The following is a 12,435-nucleotide window of genomic DNA, read 5'->3' on the forward strand; positions in this document are numbered from 1 at the left end:
GTTTTTATAACTGATTAAGCTAAGAGGCAGGTTCGGTTGCAGTAGGGTAGGGACGTAACGCCAGGAAAAAAGAAGAATAAAAAGAAGAGTAAGAGTTTCCATGTGTTGGAATTATCAATTCACTCTGCCAAAACCTTAGCCTCCAACTTTTAGTGGGACCCATGCTTGAAAATCCACGGAAACTATTTTTTAGTAATAGCCACAAAATTCAACATGCTGAGTTCTAACAAGGTGAAAAACTCATCCTATTACTTAAAATCAAGATTGCGTCAAAATCCAAGATAACTGCCAATATTTGTTTTAGTTTCTAATAAAAGCTATATCCTTCCTCTTTACGAAACCACTGAGTTTGATATGTGTTTCAAGGGAAATATGAGACATGTGATTTGTGCCGATGGCTGCGTGGTTTCAGCGAGAATCACTCAGTAAGAATAAATCTGGAAAAAAAAACCGTGAATCGAAAACTCACCTCATTGAAATATCTCTCTCAATTTTGTATTCAACTGAAACTGCTCACAAGTAGTAACTGCAGTATTTGAAATCCTTCAACGGACTAGTGGAGTCAAAGATTTTTCTCGCTTATGCACAGTTTATTTCACTTCACTTTGCGAATGGTTTATCCGCTATGCAATACTTGTTCGTAGGTTACCAACTTTTGGTTAAATTGATCGCACTGTCTGCACCACATGGAAACTTAAAATGATGGGATCGTCCAAAGATGTGGTATCACTTTGCCAACAATTTTTAACTGAACAAACCGCTTTGAGTCCGAATGGTTCAATCTGCTGCGTAACACTGTTGCCTTCCTTCCACTTTTATTGCGTTCAAATACACAGCTCACCTATCGTCACTTAGTTTTTCAGTTATCTTATCTAATTTGAAATTTCGAAGAAAATATTGATATGTGGTACGCAATGCTGTTTGCATTTGACGTGCAAATCCTGTCCAGCTGAGCTTCAAATGCGGTAATACAGTGTAGCCAAAGGACCATAGCAGCCATGATATCACCGCCAACCTAACAAAGAAAATCATTCTTTGACTTCGCCTGGTTCGCCTACCGCGTTTGGTGTTCCCGCATTTGATATTTGCATTTCAAACGCACAGTATTGATATTGCTAAAGGATGGTTTTATTAAGAAGCACACAAAGCATGGACTGTTCAGTGTTCGTCGTTCGATTCAGTGTTACTACACAGCAAAAAAAAATGTTGAATATTACATCGAAACCGCTGCAACCAAGTCATTCCCTCGGTCGTGTTATATTACACAGCCCGACGTACTCGCGAGCTATTGGTGTAATAAACACGACCGATGTAATTTTTTCCGATGTAATAATTTCAACGTACACAATACGATGTAATCGATGCGATGTAGTATGAAAGCTATGTAATCTAAGCGATTGAAAAGATAAAAAGGAATCACAAATTCTGTTCAATGGTTGATTTAATTGTTTTTTTATACTTTTTCGATCTTAAATCATATTTATGATTTAAAATCGAGTTTTTTTCCTAGCAGATTGTAATTTTGGAATTGATAAAAGCAATTTAATCAACCATTGGAGAGAATTTAATGGGAGGAAGATAAAAAATGTTTCAAACAAAAAATATCAGTACAGAGTCATTTAAATCATCAATTATTTTATTGCATCACTTATAACAATTTTATTGCATTGCATAGTTATTCTAATGATGGAGCATAATGGCTGGGAAGCTTCAACAGAGCCCGTTCATTTTTCGTACCGATCTGAAAAGGAGAAAATTAGGAATTAATATATATGTACATATTAGAGTGGTTCAAAAAATCGTTTTTGCTCCACACCGCTCATTCGATTCTAGATCAAATTCTGAGTGTCCTCCCAAAATTTGAGCTCATTTGGATGAAAACTGAGACTGCACAAGCCCTTTAAAGTTTATATGGGAATTACTATGGGAAAAGCAAGCAATTCATTCAATCGGTCATAGTGTTTTCCCATGTGATCTTGGGGATTAGAGCTACGTTGATACTGTGAGATACATTCATCAGCTACAACTTTGCCGAAGACCGTTTTCAAATCGGACGCCTCAGTAATTAGTTATTGATTTATATCCAGTCACAAATTCTTCGGCAGTGCTCATTTAACTTCTGAACAGGCAACATTGCTGCACTTGGCGCGAAAGATAGCACGCACAAATCATGGCTACTATGTTTTACTGCATATATCCAGTGATGCCTGCAGAACAGCCCAATAATTATAGCCAAAGTTTTACAACTCATTCAAAAATCAATAACTAATTACCGGGGCGTCCGATTTAAAAGCGGTCTTCGGCAAAGTTGTAGCTGATGAATGTATCTCACAGTATCAACGTAGCTCTAATCCCCAAGATCACATGGGAAAACACTATGACCGATTGAATGAATTGCTTGCTTTTCCCATAGTAATTCCCATATAAACTTTAAAGGGCTTGTGCAGTCTCAGTTTTCATCCAAATGAGCTCAAATTTTGGGAGGACACTCAGAATTTGATCTAGAATCGAATGAGCGGTGTGGAGCAAAAACGATTTTTTTGAACCACTCTAGTACATATCTAGGATATTAGTATTCTACATTAACGGATCGAGAGGTCTATAGTAAATATTTGAGGAAGTTTTTTTGAATGAAACGGATGTATAATGATTTTTTTTCTAGTGTTACGTTTCAACAGGAACCTGATCCTCAGCTAAATGCTAGTACTTCCACTGTTATTAACCGAGTGGTTTTCTTTCCAATTGATCATTATGTGCATTTCTAAGTCGTAAAGGTTCCTTTCAAAATCACAAGCAGCATTTCCAGAACTTTCAATAGAGATTGCTAAAGCAATTTTCTGTTTTTTTTCACGAAGAAAATTACAAGGATTGATTTCAAGAATTATTCAAGGAACTGCAACGAAGGTTTTTTTCAAAAATAAATCTTGGAGTTTCTTGATCTCCCAATTTTTATTTCTGGAATGCTAGAGATAGTCGGGTCTCGGGTTTCCAACCCGACGGATTCGCGTTAAAAAAAAATGAGTTCAGGTTCGGGTCGAGTATAAGAGATTTGGGTCGGGGTTTGGCTTGGAAAACGTTAGGTTTCGGTCGGGTTTGACGGTGATCAATATGAACAGAGCAACAATCGCCAACGAAAATTTCTGCTAAATAAGAATTGAAAAGAACTCTCTCAAGCGTACTCTCAGAAAAGTTTAATTTACTAGTAATTTCAAACTGGGCTTTTAGAAGGATTTTCTCAAACATTGCTTCCAGAAAATTTAGGATTTAAGTTTGGAAACAAATTATTATTTCGGGTTTGGGACTTTCTGGAGTTTCTCCAAAAGTTACATTTGAAATACCTCCAGGAAATTTGTCTGGAAATCTTCAACAAAAAAAAAAATATTTTTTTTCTGTAGAACACACTTTTGTATTTTCCAAGGGCTTGTTTAGGTTTTTCCACATTAAGTGGTTCTAAAATTATGGCAAAAGTTCTATTGAGAACTTTTCAAGTTGTTCCTTTTAGAATTCATGAAGAAGTTCATGATTTCTTCAGGCATATTTTTTGGAAATTCTAGATGAGTTCTATCTGAAATTTCTTCCTTCAGAAGTGTACCTTCAGGAAGTTTTGAAGAACCTCCTGATCATAGTAATCCTGGAACTCTGCATGAAAACCTTCGGATATTCCAAGTGTTACCTCTGGGGTTTTATGCAATATTCTTCTTGAAATTCCTTCACGGTAATTTGACTACGAATTGATACAGAAATGCGTATAGAGATGCTCTCAGGAAACAATCCAGTGATTACTTCCAGGATTGCTTAAAATATTGCTTTAGAGACACCTCCCGGTGTTCCAGAAAAGATTCCTAAAAAGGTTTCTCCAGGATTTTTTAAGAAACACCCTTCTTTGATTTTTCATCTGTTCTCTCAAGAACATTAAACTTATTTTCATTTTTTTTTTTCTACGGTTCACACACAATAATAGAGGGTACTTCAAACATTTGCAAAATGACTTGAATAACTATTTTAAAATTTTCAGTGGTTTTCAGGTTTTTCCTCCAAAATTTTTTCAAGTATCCTTCTGAATTAAATTTCTAATGCCTCATTGATTCAAAATATTGGTCAATTAAATGCTGAGAAAATATGACTTGTTTTTATCCAGTTCAGTTTTTGACATGTGTCACAAACTCAAGTATAAATTTGGTAAACAATATTCAAACAATTCCTACAAAGTAAGTTTTATTCATTCGACACGTCAACTGACCAAAAACTTATGTATGTTTTTTTTTCTGGTGGTGACCCTAAACATTTCAACGCGAGTTTATTTATTTTTTTTATCTTTATTAACGAGATTTTTAGCCCTGGGATAGTTCATCCCGGGATCAACGGCTTTACTTCCCTTCCGAAGGAAGTCGTCTCTGAAATTTTTAGTGACTATCTCGGGGATGGGATTCGATCCCAGGTCCTCGGCGTGAGAGGCGTGTGTTCTAACCACTACACCAGGTCCGTCCCCGGCGCGAGTTTATATTAACTTAAACAAACTTAAACTTAAACTTAAACTTTAACCACAAACGTAATCATATCGACCAAACTATGTGTCTTTAAACTATAAACTTTATCATGAAATTGATTGCCACCACAATTTTGCGGTATTTATATAGTTACTACTTTGTAGTACGAAATTCCTATAGTGGTATTCCCAGGAATGTATCACAGGCTTTTTTAGGTATTTTACTAGGAATTTATTCTAATTTTTGTTCATGAAATTTTCAAAATAATCATCCAAGAATTCTTCAAGCAATTTCCTGAAGTACCAGGACTCCTTTTGCTTTTAATCAGAACATTTTTAAACTTGCACCCCGCTAATCTGCACATTTTTCAAATTTAAAATGATTCAAACGGTATTCAACTCATTAAATGGAATAAAGCGAATGAAAAATCATGAAACAATATGCAGAATCAAAACAAATAGCCAACCAGAAACAGGTGACCAGAAGTTCAAATTTAAAATGAACCCTGATGGTTGGTATTATCATTTAAATAACTGGAGGTACACAATACATCTTCATGAATTTTGTGGTGGAATTCCTGGTAAAATCCTTCAAGAATTTTTAGGTGGAACCCTAAAAGGGAACCTTGGAGGTAGAGCTGGGATACTTGGAGGCATTCTAGGAGAAATCTTTCGAGCCTCCATGAGTCGATATGAGGATGAAACCATCCATTCATGGAAATATCGAGTTATGGAACAGAAATGCTTAGGTTTTTAGTATAGTTCCATTATTCGATATCGAGTACTGGAACATCGACTCATGGAGGATGCACCGTATTGCTTTAGAAATTTTTGCAAGTATTTCTGACGGAGTTCATGGAGGTATTCTTGAAAAATCTCGGGAGATATTATTCAAAGAATCCTTTGAAATATTACTGGAAAAACCCTTAACCCTCTAATACCCAACCCCGCCTTTAGACGGGGTACACTTTGGAATTTTGTGTACTTTTTCGTAGCTTGGAAATCAAAATGATTTTATTTTTGGCTCAAACCTTGACTCATAACACGCATATTAAAAACGTTTTTCATGACTTTTGAAACTTTTTTGTATTTTTGAAAATTGTTAAAAAAATGTATTCTTATATAAACTATAAATGCCTGGGGTTTATTTAACGTGTATTATAAAAAATCGTACCTTTAATATTTTTCTACTACCAACCTATAACAGAAGAAGAGCTTGGTAATATTAAGATAATTTCAAAGCTGTTTTTCAGTTAATTACACGGAAAATAAAAATATGTCCAGACAAATATTAAAAATTTATTATTTTTAAAAGTGTTGTAAAAACTTGAATTTTTATTATTGCCAAAAATCAGTAACTAGAAGAGGCTTCAAGAAAAAATGAAAAAAATAGGGATGTTCAAAAATAAAAATTATAAAAATCAAAAACCAAATTTCATAGATTTGCAAATAAAAATAAATGATTGCCCAAAACGTGTTTAGAACGATTTTAGATAACTAAAAATAATATTTAGGTCGAAAATAAAAATTTGGGTATTAGAGGGTTAATGTATTCCTGTAGAATATCTTGGAGGTATCCTTAGTGAAATGCCTAGAGATATTCCTGTGAAATTGACTATCTATTTTCAAACAAAAACCATTGCACCATTTACTTATCATATAATTCTTACCAATGAACTCACTGCATCACTAGTTATATTTCGATGCTGATTTTTGTTTTTTGTAATGAAAAAGTTTTAAATAAAATAGATATCGTTTTTGACGAAATTTGTCATATAAAATAAAGGAATTTTCAAGGGATCTTTTCTATGAATTCAGAAGGCTTATAAAGTTTTCATGTATGTAACAGTCACAATTTTTAATATGAAGACTCTAGTTGGATCATGAATAAACTCCACGAGGACTTTTGCTTAATGCTATAAACTTTGTTGTTCTGAAGCCTAGCGTTTGAGATTAAGCTAACATTTATTTAGAGAAATATGATTAAATTACTCATTAAAAAGAGAAATAACCAACAAATTTACTGGTATAAAATACATATAGGGTCGATGAAGCCGCATGACTAAGAACAAATTCGAATAAAATCGAAAAATAAAGCCAATGGCATTGTTTTTACGTCTGAAAGCTTTTTATCACAGTTTTGTGAAAAAAAAAAAAACAATAAATACGAAAACATTTTTTTTTGTATTCATTGTCGCTTGTGCTACTATAGCCTATAATACAAAGCAAAATACAAATCAAAATCGTGTTTTTAAATAACTTTTACATTTTTGCTTTAAAAAGTGGATCAAAAGCTTTTGATTGATATAAAAAAGTTTTAATTTAATTAATTATTTTGTTTTATGAAAAATAGTTTTTCTTAGTAGTGCTACTATAGGAACAATAGGTTTCCTATAGATGCAAGGGAGCTTAAATTATAAGCAAAACTATATTTCGATCATTTTTTTTTAACAAAATCGAGTTGTGTATGAATGGTACTCAGGTGAATGGTTCCTGAGCTTCATGTTAAACATATTTTGCAACGATTTGTACCAAAACGGCCGTTAAAAACTACTAGTACGACAATAGGGGACTGTCTACTAAGGGAACACCGACCCTGCACGAATTACGAATAATTTAAAAAATAAAATTCCACCAAATTTGCTTTATTTTCACGTTTTTCAGAATTTCCCGGGATCCCGAGATTTCCCGGGAAATTATAATTTTATTTCCCGTTTTCCGGGAAATCAAATCCCGGGATATTTGAAAACTCTGATTATTTCAAGCCTAATGCAAAAATGTATTATTTTAATAATTAAATAGGACATTTCCATTAGTTGTTCAAGAATCAAGAACAATAAGTCAGTAGAGAGATATATGGGAAGTGATGGCAAAATGAACAAGGGTGGCAAGATGAACATCGTGCCTTTTACCGAGAAAAAAACAAATTTGATTGAATTTTTATCACGCACGGACGATTTAGAGCAGTGGTCCTCAGCATAACTGGTTAAGCGGGCCATCACTTTACTCCTATTTTTTTTTAAATCCGATCGAAACGACTCGACTAGAATTTCTGTCGTCCAAATATTTCGCTCTGCACGACTCTGTCAGTCGAGTTTTTCGATAGTTGTTACACAATTTGACTGGGTTTCTATCGGGGTCGACAGGTGACTTCTGAAATAAGCATGCCTATTATGTTCGACAGTTACTAACCGTTTCAATATTCTTTTCTGACAACACCGATGTCCCTGGATTGTCAAGAGTTCGTCCTTCGTGCAAAGATATAATGTCAATGACAATACAATGACATGTAATGTCAAAAATTATACGATTTCCGGAAGTGAAACATTACACACTAAACACACTACGGTGAATTTCACCGTAATCTCAATAGCTGAACAGTTCGGTGAAATAAAACACCGTATTTCGTCGGAATTTAACGGATTACGGTGATTTTTTATCGAATACTGTAAAAAATTACCGTACTCCGTTAATCTATTTCACCGAACTGTTCAGCTGTTGAGATTTCACAGGAATCCGTAAAATAATTTAAGTGTGTATGGTCACAATCAATCCAGTTACGATTCAAGAGATAAAGCATGTGGATTTTTTTTTTCAAATATTAAACAATCTTTGACAAACTTTTAATATTTTCCCCAATTTGATGATTGCAATACTAGTATAATATCAACAATTAACCTTTATGTTATAAAAAAATGCTTAGCCACAGCGAAACTAAAACTTCAGCGTAATTTTGGAACTAAAGTAGAAATATTAGGAAAAAACACTTTCTTTTTTGAAAACAAAAGCTACTGGAACTTTGTATTCTTGAAGAAAAGAAACTGAGAGCCGCATACGGCCTGCGGGCCGCAATTTGGTAACCACTGCCTTAAATAATACTGCTAGAATCCCTCCCAGAAATTCCTCAGATAATATCTTCAGAAATATCTCCAAGAATGCCATCAGGAAATTACCGAGGAATACCATCAAAGAATTCTTCATGAATATCTTAGGGAATATTAGCACGTATACCACAAAAATGTCTCTAACGATTCCTCTAGGAGTACCTCCAAGGTTTCATACAGGAATACTTCCAGGGATTTAACCAAACACAACTCTAGGAATTCTTCTATGAACATGAGACTTCTCCAAAATTTTACTACAAAGATTCTTCAAGGAAAACCTTCAAGGATTCCTCCAGGAATACCTGCTAGATTTCCCAAAAATAACTTTTAATTTTCCTACAGCAATCTCTCTTAGAATTCCTCCTGGATGACTTTCAAGAGTTGCTTAAGGCATTTATTCAGAGATTTGTAGGGACATTCTCCAGGAATTTCTCTTTTAGTGATTCCTGCAGAAGTTCTTCCATAGATTACTCTAGCAATGAGAAACTGGTAGTATTCCACAGGAATATCTCTAGGCATTTCACTAAGAATACCTCCAAGAAATTCTGAAGGAATACATTAAGGGTTTTTCCAGTAATATTTCAAAGGATTCTTTGAATAATACCTCCAGAGATTTTTCAAGAATACCTCCATGAACTCCGTCAGAAATACTTGCAAAAATTTCTATAGCAATACGGTGAATCCTCCATGAGTCGATATTCCAGTACTCGATATCGAATCATGGAACTATACTAAAAACCTAAGCATTTCTGTTCCATAACTCGATATTTCCATGAATGGATGGTTTCATCCTCATATCGACTCATGGAGGCTCGAAAGATTTCTCCTAGAATGCCTCCAAGTATCCCAGCTCTACCTCCAAGGTTCCCTTTTAGGGTTCCACCTAAAAATTCTTGAAGGATTTTACCAGGAATTCCACCACAAAATTCATGAAGATGTATTGTGTACCTCCAGTTATTTAAATGATAGCTAATACCAACCATCAGGGTTCATTTTAAATTTGAACTTCTGGTCACCTGTTTCTGGTTGGCTATTTGTTTTGATTCTGCATATTGTTTCATGATTTTTCATTCGCTTTATTCCATTTAATGAGTTGAATACCGTTTGAATCATTTTAAATTTGAAAAATGTGCAGATTAGCGGGGTGCAAGTTTAAAAATGTTCTGATTAAAAGCAAAAGGAGTCCTGGTACTTCAGGAAATTGCTTGAAGAATTCTTGGATGATTATTTTGAAAATTTCATGAACAAAAATTAGAATAAATTCCTAGTAAAATACCTAAAAAAGCCTGTGATACATTCCTGGGAATACCACTATAGGAATTTCGTACTACAAAGTAGTAACTATATTAATACCGCAAAATTGTGGTGGCAATCAATTTCATGATAAAGTTTATAGTTTAAAGACACATAGTTTGGTCGATATGATTACGTTTGTGGTTAAAGTTTAAGTTTAAGTTTAAGTTTGTTTAAGTTAATATAAACTCGCGCCGGGGACGGACCTGGTGTAGTGGTTAGAACACACGCCTCTCACGCCGAGGACCTGGGATTGAATCCCATCCCCGAGATAGTCACTAAAAATTTCAGAGACGACTTCCTTCGGAAGGGAAGTAAAGCCGTTGATCCCGGGATGAACTATCCCAGGGCTAAAAATCTCGTTAATAAAGATAAAAAAAATAAATAAACTCGCGTTGAAATGTTTAGGGTCACCACCAGAAAAAAAAACATACATAAGTTTTTGGTCAGTTGACGTGTCGAATGAATAAAACTTACTTTGTAGGCATTGTTTGAATATTGTTTACCAAATTTATACTTGAGTTTGTGACACATGTCAAAAACTGATCTGGATAAAAACAAGTCATATTTTCTCAGCATTTAATTGACCAATATTTTGAATCAATGAGGCATTAGAAATTTAATTCAGAAGGATACTTGAAAAAATTTTGGAGGAAAAACCTGAAAACCACTGAAAATTTTAAAATAGTTATTCAAGTCATTTTGCAAATGTTTGAAGTACCCTCTATTATTGTGTGTGAACCGTAGAAAAAAAATAATGAAAATAAGTTTAATGTTCTTGAGAGAACAGATGAAAAATCAAAGAAGGGTGTTTCTTAAAAAATCCTGGAGAAACATTTTTAAGGAATCCTTTCTGGAACACCGGGAGGTGTCTCTAAAGCAATATTTTAAGCAATCCTGGAAGAAATCACTGGATTATTTCCTGAGAGCATCTCTATACGCATTTCTGTATCAATTCGTAGTCAAATTACCGTGAAGGAATTTCAAGAAGAATATTGCATAAAACCCCAGAGGTAACACTTGGAATATCCGAAGGTTTTCATGCAGAGTTCCAGGATTACTATGATCAGGAGGTTCTTCAAAACTTCCTGAAGGTACACTTCTGAAGGAAGAAATTTCAGATAGAACTCATCTAGAATTTCCAAAAAATATGCCTGAAGAAATCATGAACTTCTTCATGAATTCTAAAAGGAACAACTTGAAAAGTTCTCAATAGAACTTTTGCAATAATTTTAGAACCACTTAATGTGGAAAAACCTAAACAAGCCCTTGGAAAATACAAAAGTGTGTTCTACAGAAATAATTTTTTTTTTTTTTTTTGTTGAAGATTTCCAGACAAATTTCCTGGAGGTATTTCAAATGTAACATTTGGAGAAACTCCAGAAAGTAGGTTTGGTCGGAATTCACATTTTATAAACCCAAACCCACCAGACATATTTTATTTTTTTAACACCCGGGCCCGACCCAAACCCGAAATAATAATTTGTTTCCAAACTCAAACCCTAAATTTTCTGGAAGCAATTTTTGAGAAAATCCTTCTAAAAGCCCTGTTTGAAATTACTAGTAAATTAAACTTTTCTGAGAGTACGCTTGAGAGAGTTCTTTTCAATTCTTATTTAGCAGAAATTTTCGTTGGCGATTGTTGCTCTGTTCATATTGATCACCAAAGACGACTCAAACCCGACCGAAACCTAACGTTTTCCAAGCCAAACCCCGACCCAAATCTCTTATACTCGACCCGAACCTGAACTCATTTTTTTTAAACGCGAATCCGTCGGGTTGGAAACCCGAGACCCGACTATCTCTAGCATTCCAGAAATAAAAATTGGGAGATCAAGAAACTCCAAGATTTATTTTTGAAAAAAACCTTCGTTGCAGTTCCTTGAATAATTCTTGAAATCATTCCTGAAGCAATCCTCAAACAAATTACTATGTTGTTGTTTTGAGTTATCTCCAGTATAATTCCTTGTAAATTTCTTCGTGAAAAAGAGCAGAAAATTGCTTTAGCAATCTCTATTGAAAGTCCTGGAAATGCTGCTTGTGATTTTGAAAGGAACCTTTACGACTTAGAAATGCACATAATGATCAATTGGAAAGAAAACCACTCGGTTAATAACAGTGGAAGTACTAGCATTTAGCTGAGGATCAGGTTCCTGTTGAAACGTAACACTAGAAAAAAAATATCTCAAAAAATATGAGATTTATCTAGAGGAAAAAAAATCGTTTCATAGACTTTTCTAGCAAGGCACATTATGCAAAACTATGTTCTACGCGATTATAATATTCCTACATATCATATCATATGCCAGCCGTAGCGGTAATTCCGCGAACCATGCTGTTGATTGTGGGTTCGAATCCCGCCAATTGAAGGTCGTTTAGGGTTATACATTTTCTCTAATTTCCACCGCATTGAGAAATGACCTAAGACCTCGCTTGTGCTTGGAAAATCATGGACGAGAACAGCTTTCCCGGGAAGCTCACAAGATTGATCAGAGCAACGATGGACGGTGTGCAAAACTGCGTGAAGATCTCGGGCGAACACTCCAGTTCGTTCGAGTCTCGGCGGGGACTACGACAGGGCGACGGACTTTCGTGCCTGTTGTTCAATATTGCGCTTGAAGGTGTCATGCGGAGAGCCGGACTTAACAGTCGAGGCACGATTTTCACGAGATCCGGACAATTTGTTTGCTTCGCGGACGACATGGATATTATTGGGAGAAAATTTGAAACGGTGGCAGATTTGTTCACCCGCCTGAAACGCGAAGCAACAAG

At 34.8% G+C, this 12,435-nt stretch overlaps 2 long non-coding RNA genes across 2 annotated transcripts in view; both read right to left on the minus strand.

Annotated features, from left to right (window-relative positions):
* The window catches only part of LOC110674845, a 40,753-nt gene extending 39,835 nt beyond the window's left edge, over positions 1–918 (minus strand). Inside the window, exon 1 of the long non-coding RNA XR_002499240.1 lies at positions 470–918. This is a non-coding gene — a long non-coding RNA (uncharacterized LOC110674845). The remainder of the gene's footprint in view (positions 1–469) is intronic.
* Positions 919–1,639: 721 nt separating this feature from the next.
* The window catches only part of LOC110674847, a 93,796-nt gene continuing 83,000 nt past the window's right edge, over positions 1,640–12,435 (minus strand). The window contains exon 3 of the long non-coding RNA XR_002499241.1: positions 1,640–1,741. This is a non-coding gene — a long non-coding RNA (uncharacterized LOC110674847). The remainder of the gene's footprint in view (positions 1,742–12,435) is intronic.

Source organism: Aedes aegypti, chromosome 1 (assembly GCF_002204515.2).
Source record: "Aedes aegypti strain LVP_AGWG chromosome 1, AaegL5.0 Primary Assembly, whole genome shotgun sequence".
Classification (NCBI taxonomy): Eukaryota; Metazoa; Arthropoda; class Insecta; order Diptera; family Culicidae; genus Aedes; species Aedes aegypti.